The sequence below is a fragment of the Pan troglodytes genome, chromosome 3 (genome assembly GCF_028858775.2).
Source record: "Pan troglodytes isolate AG18354 chromosome 3, NHGRI_mPanTro3-v2.0_pri, whole genome shotgun sequence".
NCBI lineage: Eukaryota > Metazoa > Chordata > Mammalia > Primates > Hominidae > Pan > Pan troglodytes.
This window is the reverse complement of record NC_072401.2, coordinates 177939556-177958133: the sequence shown is the minus strand read 5'-3', so window position 1 is coordinate 177958133 and position 18578 is coordinate 177939556. Positions and strand designations below refer to the sequence as shown.

The 18578-nt window shown below is 38.7% G+C and overlaps 1 long non-coding RNA gene across 1 annotated transcript; it reads left to right on the top strand.

The window, feature by feature from the left end:
• Positions 1-8920: 8920 nt before the first annotated feature.
• LOC134809934 (uncharacterized) lies at positions 8921-18200 on the top strand. Its single transcript, XR_010156758.1, has 3 exons — positions 8921-10471; positions 14587-14712; positions 17795-18200. It is a non-coding gene; the product is annotated as an uncharacterized LOC134809934 (long non-coding RNA).
• Positions 18201-18578: the final 378 nt, after the last annotated feature.

Here is an 18578-nt window from a genome sequence, read left to right as displayed (position 1 = left end):
ATTACATGTAAAACAAGCATCGCTACACAGGCAACCATTTACCAGTTATATGTGGAGAGTGAGTGATGGACCCAAAAGGAAGACTGATAGGAGGAGCATTTCAGAAACAAACTCTATGTTACTTAGCAACTGCCTAAATAAGAGTGGGGCTCTGCAAAGCATAGAGTGAATGCAGATTGTGAACACTCAAATGAAACTAGTATTATTATTATGACACCATAGTTTTTAACTTGATTTACTGGTAGTGCTAAAAACACATAAAAGTCCGCAAAAAGAGCAGGAGAGGGATGGGATAGGGAATTTTCTTATTCTGTTTTATTTTTCCAAGTGTTTCTTTAGATTTTCTAGACATTTAATCATATCACCTACATTAGATATCATTTTGCCTTTTCCGTTCCAATTATTATATTTCCAATTGTTTATTCATTTCAGTAGCTAATATTTCCAACATGATATTCAGTCAGATGGGGACAACTGATATCTTTTTGTTCCTGATTTGAGCAGGAAATTTCCTTTCATTTCTCCATCAAGTAAGATGTTGGCTTTGAGATGGAAATTGTGTGTGTGTGTACATGTATCATTATATAATATATATTGCATATTGATAGGAAATATGTATTCCTATTGGGAAATTTTAAAAAATATAAACAAGTGCTAAATTGTTTTCAGATGCATTTTCCCTATCTTATTTCCTCTACTTCTTTCCTCTATCTTATTTCCTCTGCTTATTTAATGGGTTATATGAATAGATTTTATAATATTGGCCCACTAAGCATTCCTGGAATAAACTCCACCTGGTCATGATGAATTAGTTTTTAATATGCTCTTGTGCTTTCTTTGCTAATTTTGGGGTTTTTTGTTTTTTAGTTTGTGTAATCAATATTCATAGTGAAACTGATGTGTTTTTATTTTTTGATTGTAATATTATACTCAAATTAGAAAATATATATTTCTAATATAACAAGGAAAATAAGCTTTCCTTAGTTTTCTGTGCACTGGGATATTTTAAGTAGCATTTGGATCTGGTCTTTAAAAATTTGATAGAAAATTTGGTAGAAATTCCCAAGGGAGTCTATTCTTCTATTTTTAATTATTAATTGTTAATTCTAATTATGTATACTTGTGCTTTCTACCTTTTTCATTTATTGTTTTAATTTGTATTTTTTCTTGTTTTCTTTCAAAGCACTTCTGCATTTACTAATTAACTCTACTGTTTTCTAACTCATTAATTTTTGGTTTTAACATTATCAACTTTTTTCATTCCACTTTTTTTATTAGCTTTGGAAATTGGATATTTAGTTGGTATATTTTTCATGTTTATTGTTATGGTAACTGCTTTAGCTGTATCCTAAAATTTCTGACTATGAATTCCCAAGAGAAAGTACCATTTTTCCTTTTGATTGCTTTAAATTAATGTCTGATTTTAAATCATGTAGACAGAGAATGCTGTTTGTATATTTGTATTCTTTGGATTATTGAGGTCTTCTTTGTGGCCTAAAATGTCACTTTTGTGAAAATTCAATGTGCAACTTGAAAGAAGGTATTTCCTCTTAATAGTATATAGAATTTGATAGATACCTATGAGATCTGCCTTATTGATTATGTTATTTATGTCTTTTACATCTGTAGTAATATTTGTTACCTTCATTTTCTTGGATTCTGAGAGATTTGTTAAAATCTCCAATACTGTGTTTTGTCTGTTTATTCTCACATCTCCTATAGTTTCTCCTTCACAAAAATTGTTGATATATTATTTGGTAAGCAAGTATTAATAATAGTTACATTTTCATTATGAATGGTAGTCTTCAACATTGTAACGTGTTATTTTATTTTTAATGCTTTTTGATGCAAATACTACTAGTGAAACACTGAGGTTGTACTGAAGGAAACTGAGGCTGTTTATCTGAAATAGTATTACAGACCTTAAATTAATACGTAGCATTTTTAAACTAAGTGTCTTGTACTCTTTAATGATTTCAGCTCAGAACCTAGTGGCAGTAATGGGGGGAGCAATTGGCATGCTTTGTCAGCGCTTGAGTAAATAGTGATCAGCTGGGAAAGACATGCCTAACTGTATTTCTGAAGGATAGAAAGAAACCTAGAATAAATGTAAAGTTTTGATCTTCATATTTGCAAATAATTATTCTTCTGTAACACCAAGCTAAGAAGAGGTAAGAACAATAAATCACTTTATAAGGAAATCTTTAAATAAAGCTGTGTGCACATGGCCAGATAATGCTTTTTAAAAAGGGGATAAACTGAAAGATATAATAAAAGCCTTCTTTTTTTTTTTGAGATGGAATTTCGCTCTTGTTGCCCAGGCTGGAGTGCAATGGCGCGATCTCAGCTCACTGCAACCTCCACCTCCCAGGTTCAAGTGATTCTCCTGCCTCAGCCTCCCGAGTTGCTGGGATTACAGGCGCCCGCCACCACGCCCAGCTGTTTTTTTGTATTTTTTGTGGAGACAGGGTTTCACCATGTTGGCCAGGCTGGTCTTGAACTCCCGACCTCAGCTGATCCGCCCGCCAAGGCCTCACAAAGTGCCGGGATTATGGGCATGAGCCACCGCGCCCGGCCAACAAAAACGTTCTAATTAAATATGGTGTTATTGGGAATATCCAAAGAGTCCACAAAGCACCAAGCTCCCCAGGGAAGTTCCTGCAATGGAGCATGTTATAGATCTAGCACATTAAGGACTCAAATGGTTTTCAGAAAGTGACTATGAATGATGTTGTTCATCATAGAGAGTGGGGATCAGGTCTTGTTCATTTTTCTATCCCTTTCAGTGCCCAGGACACTGAGCCTTGCACGTAGTAGATGGTCAAAAAAATTCTTATTGAATTGAGATACCTTGAAATCATAGATCATGATATTTTTGAAAGAATTCTCATGTAAAGCATATATGTCACACACAGGTAACGAACAGTTAAAGTGTAAATGGGTAAAATGGTAAAGTGTAAAGCTAAATTGAATATGTAGGCCAAGGACAAATTGTAAAAGGCTTGAGTGCCAGGCTAATAAGTTTGATCATAATTCAGGAGACAATAACGAACTTTTGAGGATTTTAGATCAGTTGAGTGTCATGGCCATGTAGGCTCTCAGTAGATAAGTAATTTCTTTGAGACGGATGCGACTGCCAGTTTGTAGACCAGGCCAGAAGTTATTGCAGTAGGTTTTTGTTATAGTTGTTGTTTTGAAGATACTTGCTTGGTTAATCGAAAGATATAATCAGTCAAGCTGGTAAGTAGACTATTCCAGTGTGATAATTCCAGGAGTGCTATGTTTGTGAATCTCTTTAAAGAGGAAAAAAAAAAGTTCAGAAGGAAAACCAGTTTTTGCCTAGCAGGTACCCAAATTCCAGACTCCCAAAAGGAAAGGTGGGACATTATGTGAAGATGTTTGGCATAAACCACATTGTGGACAGTTAGTCACAGCGAGCCACTCTTATCACTTAGGGAAAGTTTCCTATCAGTGCGGGGAACTGTTTACCAGCCATGTTCCCAGACACCAGCCAAGGGCCAACCTTGCATACAGGTTTTTCTAAGGATCGATATCTCAGGCCTGTTGCAGTAGTTTTAAAACATTGCTTTCAGGTCATTTTATTTGTGTTGAAAGCTTTTTTGAGAATGATTCCTATAGCACATAAGAAAATTTAAGAATGTATTTAAATTTTTATTATAGTATATTTCCTTCATTTATTTTCTTTTTTTTAATACTAAGTTTGCCTACTCAGCTCAGATCCCTTCAAACAGAACTATTTTATTCACTCAGTAGACCATGGAGAACTTATAAAAAGCCCATTGTCCGCCACAGACCTCTAAGGATAGTATTTCTCCAAGCAGCTTCTCTTCCTTTTGTTCTCCCATCACTGTCACTCTTTTGCGTCTTGGCTTTTCACTCTAATTCTTCATTCCCATCTCAGGCCCTCCTTTCTCAGACTTGCTATTTGAACCTAGCTGTTGAACCATGTTTCTAGCCCACCTGTAGGCACTTGACCCTGAGCTTGCTTGAGCAGTTAGCTCATGTATTCATAGCTGCCTGGCCCACATGCACATGTCAGAATCATTTATTGTGCATCGTTAAGAGCAGAACCAGATAGCATACCAGAGATCATTGGTTTCCGAGAATCTGTACCTCACCCTCCCAAGGAAAATGGACAAGAAGCCCTTCCATATTCTCTAGACAGTCAAGGACGTCCAAAAGTTATTGGGATTCTTTGAACAGTTTTAGCAGTTAATATTCAGCTTCTCTGCTTATATTATCTGGACAACTATCCTTTTCAGGAAAGTGAGAGAGTTTGCTTGGCTCCTTGTGAAGCCTGTAGCATTCTCGTAGTTAATGAACCTAGTAAATTTTTCTGTCTTCTTGGCCTTTTCTGACTCACCCACAAACTCACTGCTGAAAGTATATCTCTAATATGCTATCGTGAACATCTGGTCACCAGAGAACCTAGGTTGTAATTTGTATCACTGCATTTTCATTCTAAAGAAACTAGTCCCAGCTGAGGTTAATGGACCTGTGAAATCACTACCAATATAAATGCTGGCTTTAGGGAAATACCTGCTACTTGAAGTCAGGCTAATCCCCATTTATGATACATTAAGACAACTAAAGCTCTAGAATAAATAAGGTCCTATATGGTGAGTTAATTATTTAACTTGAGTTTTTTTGATTATAGGAAAGTTTCTGGATTCCCATTTGCAAACAAAAGCAGCTATATCTGAAAAGGAAACAAAGAGGGAAAATTATTGTGGGAACTGTGTAGAAAGGAGTTAACAGACCTGAGGCTTCTGTTCTTAAAAAAGACCTGCTTGCAAGGTTGGCTCTTGGCTGGTGTTGGATAACTTGGCTGATAAACAGTTTCCTACACTGATATAAAACTTTCCCTAAATGATAAGAATGGCCTAAACTGTTTGTAGAAACAGTGCGGTTTATGCTAAACACCTGCCTTCCTTCTGGGAGTCTGGAATTTTGGTATGTGTTAGGCAGAGGGTGCTTACATTGCCACCCCTCAATGAAAACCTTGAGCACTGGTTAATGAGCTCTTTTGGCTGATAACTTCACATAAATCTGTTACTGGAAGAACTGAGCACATCCTGTGAGACTCCATTAGGACTCTTGGAAGTGTGGCCTGGTTTCTTCCAAACTTCTCCTCATGCACCTTTTCCCTTTGCTGATTTTGTTTTATATCCTTTAACTGTAATACCCCTAACTGTGAATATGATTATATATATTTAATCCTGTGAGCCCTGCTGGTGGGTTGGTCTTGGGAACCCTAAACACAAGGACTACCTCCCATTTCATACATTTTCATATTCAGAATGTCGTAAGGATTTCTGCAGAGCCAAGGGAAACTTAGCCCCATCCTTTTCTGTAATGGGAGGGGTATTATTATTATCTTTTTATCCTAAGTCCTATGAGTCATCTCAGTCTTTTGTTCTGGATGCCATACTGCTCACACGTTTTGACGTGCTGTACCTCAGTTTTATTCCCCCTGACACTTAGAATCCTTGTCTTCTGCCCTCTAGTTCCCAGTTACCATCTGAGGCTCTACCCGTCATGTTAACTCACATGGACCCATTTCCCTAGGTTTTTGACCTCGAGTTATTTAATAGCTGCTCAGTCTTGATTTTCAGTGTTCTGCTTGCACACATATACCCAGAATTGCAAGGGAGTATGCTTTCACCTCTTGTTCTTAACCACTGAGGCACTCAATGTCTTCATCAGCTTATCTGACCTCCATGTAAAGGGAATAAATCAGGCAAAATCCACTATTAAAGGTCCGTTCTTTCTGTGGACCTATTGCCACTTTCATGCTCCTTACTTATATATATAAAGCTGAAAAGAATTTAAAATCAGTATATGAAAGAGAAGGTTAGATGAGCCGTGCACACGTTTTTATCACTGAGAATACCTACAGAGTTAAAAATTCATATGCAACTCTATGATTCCACTTGGTAACTTAAAAAATGTATAAGGAAATGTCCGAATCTTTCATGGTTTCCTTTGAAAGGTCTATTCTGGAAAAAAAATGTTTTAAAAGAATTCATTCGTTTTAGATTGTGGGTGCTGGAGAATATGGTTTGTTTTTTTTTTTTTTTTCTCATATTACACTCTGGGAACCCTTATATTGGAAGAAAGTAAAAAGTACCATTCAAGTGATGTGGATATACTACTAAAACTGAGATTTTTGAAGCAGAAATTCTGCTTCAGTGATTGAAACGTGTCAGATTGTGGGACTATCATAAGGTATATGATATTCTAGGAGTGGGTAGGGAAGAAAAGAACTCATAGCCTGGCATGCAATCTGGTCATAGATGCTAAGAAAATGATCTTGGGCACACTGATTTTATCATATAGACAGGCAAGATTCAGTGCCCAAGAGTGGTGCAGGGCAGTTGTAATTTTGGCAGTAATCAGCATCTGAGGTAAGTTATGCGTGAACCCTGCAGATATCTTTCTGCATTTATGTCATTCATTTGTGTGAGTCATGCTTCACTGTAAGTTACCATATTTAAAAGATGGTCAGTTTTGCGACAGTTTTCCTGGAGGTGATTCCAAATGATTCTTGACATGATTATCCTCAGAAAAAAAACCCAGTAAATCAATCATTTCTTCCTTATTTTCTCAAACAGGGATAAAGAAGAAATAACCTTTAGTCGACCCACCAATTACATTTCTCCATTTTCAGTGTTCATTGAGCCATTGGATATAAATGTGAATACAGAGAGGTACATACATGACACTCGCACTTCTCTGTTTAACACCTTAGAGTTTACTTACAGTCCTTCTACCAAGCCTAGAATCAATATTTTTAAGGCAAGAATCTTTTTTTTGTATGTTATATAATATAAAAGTTATTTAAAGGTTTAGGGAGAGAGTTGTTAGAATAAAACACATAGATGATGGAGATCTGGAAATACATCTCGACCATTTCCATTAAGTCTTAGAGAAATAATTCTTAGTAAATCTTTTCTCCAGAGTTGCATTTTCTAGGCACATAACCTTGACATACTACATGCTCTGATTGGGCTTAGTTTTCTGATCATAAGAGAAGAAACCAGTGTTGAGAAACTTACAGTAGAGACAATATCCAGGCATTAGGCAAGTGAAGGCTAATGTGTGTCCATAGAGGGTATAGGGTATTAGTAGGTATTCGGGGCAAGACTCCCAGGGTAGTAAGTTGAATAATCTGGCTGAATTTAGAAGTAGAGACCATGGCAGACTCTCAATTCAATATAAGGTGGGGATGACAGCAATGGGAAAGAAAAGTTGCACTTTATGAGCACACATGGCTACTCACTGAGGAGACTCAAGGAGCAAAGCTGTCATAGCTGGGCTCCCAGATTCCAGTGAAGGATCGTTAATTAATTATGCTGAACTCTAGAGCACGAGGGCATTGATGCTGTTGATATCTGCCTTGTGATAGTCAGGATAGACTAAACAGCTAGAAGATGGAAGCTTTAGTTAGAGGGAGAAGTCAGGAAGTCATGGATCGTAACCATCAGAAGCTGAGAAACAGAGGATCAGGGGGAGAAGATACCAGGGTGGGAGAGCAGAGATTAAATGCCTATTTTTATTTCCATTTTAAGACAAAGTATCCATGATTAGGTGAGGTGAGTGAATTAAATCTCAGAAATTGTAAAAATAGGGATATTTATAAATCTAAAAAATAAATAAATAAAAAGATGAGTTGCTTTTAACCCTCCCAATTATTCTGTGAACTTTATCAAATTTTAAAAATGTATTTTCAATCTGTGTGTGTATGAATTTTTAGTTACTCTATAATTCAGTGAGTAACATCTAATTGCAAATGATAATTTAAAATGTTTTAAATTCAGATAATTTCCTATTATTGAACCATTCCAACTATTCATTCTGTATAACATAGAGCAGCTTGTAGTATAACCCTTGGCCCACTGATTAAATGCATACTTTTTCTGCTTACATTATATAAACGATCTATCATAATACCTGGAATAGTGTAGGGACTCAATAAATGATACCTATTTAGTATTACCATTGCTAAAAGTTAAAAAAAAATCTGAACAAAGTTTTTGAAAGTGAAGACTTATATATTTTACCAATGATCAATGCCATGGTTACACTTTTTTTCCTAAGCACCTTATGTAGTAATTAATCACATTTAGATAGAATGGAGAACTGAGATAAATAATACAGTCATGCATTGGTTAGCAACAAAGATATGTTATGACAACTGCATTGTCAGGCAATGCCATCATTGTGTAAACATGATAGAGGGTTCTTGCAGAAACCTATATGCATAGCCTAACACATATCTAGCCTATATGGTATGGCCTATTGCTCCTAGGTTACAAACCTGTACAGCATGTGACTGTACTCAATATTGTAGGCTACTGTAACACAATGGTAAGTATTTGTGTATCTATATATCAAAACATAGGAAAGGTACAGTAAGAATACAGTATTATATATGTAATCTTATATATTACATATATGTAGTCTGTCCTTGACTGAAACATCATTTGTGGCACATTACTGTAATTAAAAATTAATGTCCTAGGTATATAAACAAACAGTAGATGAGACAGAAATGACATTAGAAGCACACCTCAACGTGGAATAAAAAGACTTTAGAGATTACCTGTAGATATAAACATATTATTTAAATTATTAAAATGACAGGTTTTGGGGCTTTGGGAAGAGGGTATAAAAAGGAAAACTTATCAAGAAACATGCCCTCAGGAAGAAAACTGTGTGCCTAAAAGCTAGACATGAATAGGATTGCCATCTGCAGATGAGAAGGCAAGGCCTCCAGTGTTTGGGAAGACATCACTTCAATATTGTAGTGTGACAGAAGAGACTGAGAACTATTCTAGTCACATTTATGTAGTCACCACTCCTGTGATATCTGAGTGAAAGTAACAGCATGACCGCTGATGCTGCAGCTGTGACTGTCACCTGGGCACTCAGCTCTGCAGTCGTTCCTTTTAAGACCAAGCTATAGCTCAAAGTAGTCCAATATTCAAATTTGAGGTCACACCAAAACTATAAAATAGATCTTTGATGTAGTTGAAATAATGAGTAGTATATGACAAAATCCTGCAGAATAAAAGAGAAAATGACTCCCCAAACTGTCTTTCATTACTTCATGTGGCTTCAATGCTACCTTTAAGGAGAAGTGATCTCTTTGAATGAGCAAGGCTTATTAGTCAAACATCATTTTTATCATAGCTACCATTTACTTACACACCTACTGTGTGCCAAGCATCGTGCCAGCCATTTTGTTTCGTTCACCAGGTATACAATAAATTACAAAACAAATCTAGACCCAAAGGTCATGGCTCACAGCCTAGCAGAGGACATAAACTTCAAGCAAGTAACAAATAAATTATTCAAAATTATAATGAAGGCTATAAAGGGAAAGAAGAGGTTACTAAGTTAAATTATAACAGATGGAGTGTGTAGGGCACCTGTAGGGAATTTCGTTAACATGCTTTCAGCTACAAGGAGAAGAAACTCTGAACCAAAGTGGCCTGCGCAATAAAGAAGTTTCTTTATTGCCATGGAGAGCTGGTGGTTTCAGTGGCTCAACCATATTATCAGGTGCCTGGGTTCTTGTTTTGGCTCTGCTGTCCACAGTATCAATTTCCTTTTAAGCCTGAGTCTTTTTATGGTTATAAGAAGTCTCAAAAAAAATTAGATGTTTATTTTTCTCTCACTTAAATAGTTGCAACTTGGATTTCTTGTCTTCTTGGTCATGTCCAGCAGGAGAGGGAAGGAGGAGTATGCTAGGACTGAGTCCTTCCCTTCGGGCTAATTGGTGCACCGTGGCAGAAAGACTGCTAGTTTTGCATCAAGATCCATGATCCTAAGTTTTCAGTGGGGCACAGAGCCACCTGGAACAAAGATTACATTTCCCAGCTTTCCTAAGAACCAGGTGTGCCCTTTTGACTGTTTTGGCAATAGAGGTAAGTGGAAGTGATTTCTGGGCTATATTCTTACAAGGAAGGGGTGTACCCTTCCCTGTCCCTTCGTGCTTCCTGCTGCTGCAATGTGAATATGATCTGAAGATCTACAGCCACATGTGAAGGTAACAAGGCAATATGGACCCTGAGTGCTTGACAGCTATAACACCATCCCGGCCCCCGGCTGTCTCCTTCCTCACTTCTTTTAAATGAGGGACAGAAATGAATTTCTGTTTCATTCAAACCACTAATTAGGAGAGTTTTCTGCCATGTGAAGCTCCAAACTAATATATTTTCCTTAAGTCATTGCCCAGGCAAGGCTGGGTACAGTGGATCACACCTGTAATCTCAGTGCTTTCCGAGGCTGAAGCAGGAGGATCGCTTGAGCCCATGAGTTTGAGGCTGCAGTGAGCTATGATGGCACCTCTGTACACCAACCTGAGCAACAGAGCAAGACCCTATCTCTGAAAACTAAGGTTGTTGGCAGACAGAGGAATGCCACGGCTGACCGACTTCTTCCTGTGAGTATTCTTCCCTGGACTAAGGTTGTAGTTACAGAGTTTCTCAAGTGACAGAGGGTGTGTGAGGGACAGCTGGGCAAAATCCAGGTACAATTGAGAAAAAAGTAGGGAAGGGTTGCTGTGTAACTGGCCTACAGAGTGTGATCACTACAGAGATTATTAGTTAACCAGGCAAAGAGAGAAGAGCTGAACAAGATAGACTGAAAGTATGTGTTGGGTCCCTGAGCAAGAATGAGCTTAGCAGTGGGTATGTTCAAAGAACTGGAAGAAAGTCAGTAGGATCAGTGAATGGGGAAAATTGAACAAGATGTGGTCAGATGATGCAGGGCCTTCATTTATCGCCAAGGTAACTGTATATACATGTTTGCCCAGAGCTGTCCTAGTTTAACCATATTTTCCTGGAAAAATTGTAATAGCACTCCCTTTGACTTCAAAAAATGTCCTGGATTGGTTAATAAATTACAGCATTATACCACAAAGATAGTCCATGTTAAGGAATTTGAACTGTATTCTAAACACAGTGGGAAGTAGTCTTTTTCCTTATTTTCTATTAGCGGATATCTTACTGTCTCAAACTTTAGCTACTCTTTCATTTCTTTCCCTAGGTGAACCTCTAGAAAGTTCTTCCTAAATTGGCCCCAAAGGTTATCCAGCCTCAAAAGAACAGATAAAAGCCTATTTCTGCCTTTTCTGAGTCACATGATGTTCTCTATAAGATGGCTTCTCTCTGCCTGAATTTCTCATCCAGCAATCCAGTTAGGCTGTAAGCAATCTTGCTATGTTATTATAAACTCTACTCTGTGTATTAAATATTCTTGCTTATGGCACTTCTTTTCAAATCTTTTCTAACTTATTTCGACTGATCTTATAGCCATCCAGTCTGCTGAAAATCTGCCGGCTGCTTCATGACCTTGAGCAAGTTTCTGAACCTTTCCTTGGCCTCTTTTCTTATTTGTAAAATTGAGCTACCACAGACTGAGTGGCTTAAACAACAGAAATTAATTTGCCACATTTCTAGAAGTCCAAGATCAGGATGCCCTCAGGACTGGTTTCTAGTGAGGCCTCTCTTCCTGGTTTGTGGAGGGCTGCCTTCTCACTGAATCTTCAGAGGGCCTTTTCTCCATGTGCACTCAGGGAGAGAGAGGCCTCTTAGGTCTCTTCCTTGTTTTATGAGGACACTAGTCATACTGGATTAAGACTCACTCTTGCTGGGCGTGGTGGCTCGTGCCTGTAATCCCAGCACTTTGGGAGGCCGAGGCAGGCGGATCACGAGGTCAGGAGTTCGAGACCAGCCTGGCTAACATGGTGAAACCTCGTCTCAACTAAAAATACAGAAATTAGCTGGGCCTGGTGGCATGTGCCTGTAATCCCAGCTACTCGGGAGGCTGAGGCAGGAGAATTGCTTGAATTTGGGAGGCGGAGGTTGCAGTCAGCTGAGATCACATCACTGCATTCCAGCCTGGGTGACAGAGTGAGACTCCGTCTCAGAAAAAAAAAAAAAAGACTCACTTTTGTGACTCAACCTTTACTACCTTTTTATAGGCCATACTCCAAATACAATCACACTGAGGGTTAGAGCTTCAACGTATGAATTTGGGGGGGTGGGGACACAGTTCAGTTGATAACGGGGTATTATGGGTAATAAATGAGAAACTGCATGAAAAGCACTTTTAGAGTTTTATATTCTTTATTTCTATATATAAGATATTCATTGGAGAATTAAAATAGCATTTAACTACAAGTGCAGCTACTATTTAAAACCTAAAGATGATGAATAATATGAATATAATTTATAATAAAATAGCAAAATTGCATATATCTTAACTGTTTTTTTTTTGTCTGAAAAAAAACTTGCAATATGAGTTGGTTGCTTTATTATGCCAGAGTGTAGGGGGATATTACTTTATACAAAATGACTTGGAAGAAAACAATATCTTTGACACAAGGAATACTAAGTATATTTGAAAGAATAATCTAATACAAACAATAATGTGTGATTATTGTCATTATCTGTCAATTCAGAAAAGAAAAATAACTTAATTTCTAGTGCCTTCACCACAGCTGACACAGTTGTGATCTATTCAATCTCGCTATTTTATTATAAACTAGATTTATCTTATACATCGTCTCTAGGTTGTAAATAAATGCACATGAGCAACAGCTCATGGACACTAACATGCAGAACCAGGTGACACTCCATCATATTTCATCATAACTCCTGATTTTCTTGAAACCTAAGAATTTCACAGAAAAGAACTTGAATCTTGCCCATAATTGTGGTTTATAGACAGTAAGGAGAATGCAGAAGATATTGATGAACATTATAGCCAGAGAGAACAAGGATCCTGACAGGGCAGAAATTGTCACTTTAAGTGAAGAGGCACTGAGCACAAGACACTACCACCGCTTCCCACCCTGGTCTGAGGAGAAAGCTATGGATATGGAAAGCCTTTTAAAAAATGATAGAAACAGGCCAGGCACAGTGACTCACGCCTGTAATCTCTGCACTTTGGAAGGCCGAGGTGGGCGAATCACCTGAGGTCAGGAGTTCTAGACCAGCCTGGCCAGCATGGTGAAACCCCATCTCTACTAAAAAAACACAAAAATTAGCCGGGTGTGGTGGTGCATGCCTGTAATTCCAGCTACTTGGGAGGCTGAGGCAGGAGAATTGCGGAGGTTGCAGTCAGCCAGGATTGCACTACCGCACTCCAGCCTGGGCGACAAGAGTGAGACTCCGTCTCAAAAAAATAAAAAAAAAATAAAGACAGAAACAAAACAAACCACCACCACCAAAACATCTTTACTAGTGTGAACCCCAAATATCTGAGATGGTCTCAATTACTTTAGAAAGTTTATTTTGCCAAGGTTGAGGATGCACACCCATGACATAGCCTCAGAAGGTCCTGAGGACACGTGCCCAAGGTGGTCGAGGCACAGCTTGGTTTTATACATTTTAGGGAGACATGACACATCAATCAATATATATATAAGAAGTACATTGGTTCAGTCCAGAAAGGAGGAGACAATTCGAAGCAGGGAGGGTACTTGCAGGTCACAAGTAGGTGAGAGACATGGTTGCATTCTTTGATTTTCTGATAAGCCTTTCCAAAGGAGGCAATCAGATCTGCATCTATCTCAGTGAGCAGAGGGATGACTGAATAGAATGGGAGGCAGGTTTGCCCTGAGCAGTTCCCAGCTTGAGTTTTCCCTTTAGCTTAGCAATTTTGGGGTTCCAAGATTTTCCTTTCACACTAGCAATTCAAATAATTCCATTCTGAGAAAAGGACACAGACTCTCCAGTGGAAATAACACTTTCCTGGTTTTCCCGGTATTCCTATGAGAAGCCCTAGTCTCCTAAGGCAAGGAGATGAGTCTGATATGCAGATAGGGAGTGTTTGCTTTGACTTCCCCTGAAGCATTTTACTGGTCATATACTAGAAGTAGTTCTATTTCTGATTTGAAAAGATAACACTTTTCCTGTCTTCCTGAGAGCCAAATGGTTACAGCTAGACTAGGTCCCTAAGTAATGTCCCAAGGTATCAGGAGGACTGGAACACTATCTTCTAGGTATTTACATAGCAAAAGAGATGAATCCTGAATTTAGGAGATGCCTTTAGATGATAAAAGCCAGGATCTGCGTTTATCTAGAAAGACATTTACATTCCCAAAGGTTAGGGTGAGAACCCAGCATTCCTTCCATTCCATTTCTTTCTTTTTCTTTTTTTCCTTTTTCTCTCTCATTCTTTCTTTCTCTCTCTCTCTCTCTCTTTTTTTTTTTCCAAGTTCTCCTTCTGTCACCCAAGCAGGAATGCAGTGGCACAAACTTGGCTTACTGCAGCCTCTGCCTCCTGGGCTCAAGCAATCCTCTCATCTCAGCCTCCCAAATATCTAGGACTACAGGCATGTGGCACCACACGCGGCTTATTTTTTAACTTTTTTGTAGATATGAGGTCTCACTATATTACCCAGACTGGTCTTGAAACTCCTGGGCTCAAGCGATCCTCCCACCTCGGCCACTCAAAGTGCTGGGATTATGGGCCTGAGCCACCATGCCCAGCCTCCATCCTATTTCTAAGGAACAAATATTTTGGTTTTGTTCTTCTCTCTCCTCTTAGGAAATGAGTAGCAGGCCATCTCTCTTAAGTATGTAAAAGAAAATGTGTTGTTCTCTTTTTCTTATCTGGGGAGTGTCTGGCCACTCATGAAGATGTTTCCAGCTGCTTTCATCCCTTTGTTCCAAGGTAAGTTTTGGGGAAATGGTCCAATAATTTTATTATTTACTGTAAACTAATTAATAACAAAGCTGTCTTGGATTTAGAATACCCATGTGCACATTCAAGATGAATTAACCAAAATAAATATTAAGAACCCAACATCGCCGCTATTCTGCCTTGCCAAGAATGGCACTTAAAGTGTTTTCCTACTTCATGGTGACAGTAGTGAATACAGATGACTAAATCTAGAGGCAGATGTGGCCAGGGCCATAGGGTACAGGTGCAGACATAGAGAGAAGATGACCAAAAGGTACCAGAGCAAGAGGGCATCCATGCCACTCTATGGGAGATCTAAGCCACAGGATGAGTGTACCATGAACTAGAGTGTCCCAGACTGGTTCTATAGTATATGGGCTAACAGAGCTTTCAGAGAGAGAATTGCTGACAGTGTTTAAATTATTCTGGGATATCTAGAAGGATGTAAGAAATGGGATGGAGGAGGCCCATTACTATGCAGATGAGAGCTATTTTTAGGAACTAGCTCTTAGAGGTAATAAACTTACCAGTAATCTATACAGATGAAACCTAGGGGACCTCTTTGCTGGTTCCTTCTAGCTGAAAACTATTTACATTTTTATACCAAGGATATGAAGAAACAAAAAGAGGTAAGATGGTGAAGAAAAATCTCAGAAGGAAAGGTTCAGAAGAGGAAGCTGAATGAATGAGGTAAATGCTAGAATAGCTGGTTTTTACACCTATAGCTTGACAAATAAATGCACTAAACTGAAGTTCTATATAAAGCTCAACAGCTTTGTGGCACAATGAAAAAGAGTAGGCACAATCAAAGCATATAAATTCTTCATATAAACTTACAGAATATCTGTATGGAATGCTTATTTAGAGTCCAGAGAAATACTCCCAGGTAAGAGGTAGTAGAGATAGATGTTTACTTTGTCATTTGTTGTATACTACCATTAATCTTTTAAAGTGAAGGTTTGGCTTCTTCGTATGTTTACCATTTTGTGAGTCATTTTGCTGCCTGCACTCATAATGCATTCTGAGATGTTGACTCAGCTCTGCTATTTTAAGTAGAGCTATTTAGTAGAGACCTCCAAAGAAGAATTATCTGTTACGGAATGTCATTATTGCCTAAGTAAAAGTAAAATATTTAATGATTGCAAATGATTGAAGGTAACTTTTTAGATAATGTAGTATTAGAATCTAAATGGCCATTTTTATTTGTAGTCTACATTCAGCCCATGCAATGCTTTTGTTCACTCACTGTGTTACAAGAATTAAATAAGATAATACACTTTAGATTTAGAAACATATATATATATGCTAATAGAATTATTATTCATAAGTGCAATAGTATTAGACTGGGCAAAACAAAAACTAACCATTTTTCAATTAAGCCAACCATGTTAAAGAGTAGGAGTCTGTTGTGTAGGCCACGAAACACTGGTACAACGTTTCCATTGAATTTTTTCTTTAGATCTGATTTAGGGTCATTATGCTAAAGGGATTTTGTCTCTGTAAAAGATTGCTTTGATGAAGACTTGTTCACCATCTGTTGTATTGCTGCCTAACACAAAGACTCTTGGTAATAAAGAAGAGAAGCTGTTAAAAGAAAGTTGAACAAGAGCAGGCAAAATCTCTACAACTTTTGGAAGGATTCAAATAGAGCCTTGTACTGGAAACTCTAGTAGATACTCTATTCAAAAACTTGCTTTGGAAGATACCGGAAGGACTGATGCCAGTCCACCTAATTCTGAAATTCACATGCTAACAAATTAACTGTAGAAACAAAATAGAAAACCCTGAACTCCAGCACACTGAGCTTGCTGACCATGGATGGTGCCCAGACACATCCAATGAAAAGATTTCTCGCTGTCTCTGATTAATCTTGGAGTGAGTTATTTGAGGACCCTGTGGAATTATTAAAGTACTATCAGACAGTTTTAGATCTAACATGCTATAAATAAGTCTCTTAAGCAGCAACCCTATCTGGTGAGCTCAAATAATCAATTATAGTTTTGTTGAAAATCTTTTTAATATCTGACTTTGCTAAAAACGGGGTAGTTGATTCATTACTGAAGATATTAATGCAGATTTCAATACTCATTATTCATGAAGAACATTCTAAATCAAGCGTATACAATTCTTTGGTTCCTAAATTTTTCTAAAAATTATTTCAGTGGTCAGTATGTATTATCCAGTGGAAAATGGGGTATATTAATGATATTAATAGAACTTAACCATGAGTGAAGATTTTGAAATGGGCCGGGTGCAGTGGCTTACGCCTGTAATCCCAGCACTTTGAGAGGCCAAGGCGGGCAGATCGCGAGTTAAGGGGATCGAGGCCATCCTGGCCAACACAGTGAAACCCCGTCTCTACTAAAAATATAAAAATTAGCTGGGCGTGGTTGTGCGTGCCTGTAATCCCAGCTACTTGGGAGGCTGAGGCAGCAGAATTGCTTGAACCAGGGAGTCAGAGGTTGCAGTGAGCCGAGATAGCACCATTGCACTCCAGCCTGGTGACAGAGTGAGACTCCATCTCAAAAAAAAAAAAAAAAAAAAAAAAAAAAAAATTGGAATATTAACTATGATGGACCTCTGTCATTCATGTCTATTATTTGTGGAAGATTTTTTTCTCAATGCTTTCTCCATGTGGTGATAGTTCCCCACATTGTGCATTGTGCCTCTCCCAGCACAACTTGCTGTTAAGAGTACAAACATGTGACAGAGTTCACCAATCAGATACAGCTTAATGAGGCTTTGATTTGATCAACTGCTTGGCAAAATAGTGCCATGACATCCATATTTGCAAGCATGGGTGTTTCTGAGTTTAAGGGTAAGTGAAGTGCTTCTGGAATCACAGCAGAAGCAGCATAGTTTGGGTGGTCATTGGTGGCAATGGTTCTTTCTAGATTAAGGTAGAAGCAGCGTAAGTTTAAAGTCAGATGAGTTAGCCTCTCCCCCAACAGGTAATTTCTATTATTTGGTCTTGGGAGCAGTTCCTAGGTCAACCTAGGTTTGCCCCACCTGTACTTTCAGTGATTGGACAACTTCCTAACGTCTCTTAATAAATCCCTTTCTGCTTAAACAGGCATGGATTCTAATCTCTATAACCAGTAACATTCATTGGCAAAGTATACACTGTCAGGCCTCTGAGCCCAAGCTAAGCTATCATATCCCCTGTGACCTGCACGTACACATCCAGATGGCCGGTTCCTGCCTTAACTGATGACATTCCACCACAAAAGAAGTGAAAATGGCCTGTTCCTGCCTTAACTGATGATATTACCTTGTGAAATTCCTTCTCCTGGCTCATCGTGGCTGAAAACCTCCCCTGCTGAGCACCTTGTGAACCCCCCGACCCCTGCCCGCCAGAGAACCCCCCTTTTTCCTTTACCTACCCAAATCTTATAAAACAGCCCCACCCCTATCTCCCTTCACTCTTTTCGGACTCAGCCCGCCTGCACCCAGGTGAAATAAACAGCCTTGTTGCTCACACAAAGCCTGTTTGGTGGTCTCTTCACATGGACGCACGTGAAATTTGGTGCCATGACTCGGATCGGGGGACCTCCCTTGGGAGATCAATCCCCTGTCCTCCTGCTCTTTGCTGCATGAGAAAGATCCACTTACGACCTCGGGTCCTCAGACCGACCAGCCCAAGGAACATCTCACCAATTTTAAATCCGGTAAGCAGCCTCTTTTTACTCTCTTCTCCAACCTCTCTATCCCTCAACCTCTTTCTCCTTTCAATCTTGGTGCCACACTTCAATCTCTCCCTTCTCTTAATTTCAGTTCTTTTTCTTTTCTGGTAGAGACAAAGGAGACGCATTTTATCCATGGACCCAAAAACTCCGGCACTGGTCACAGACTCGGGA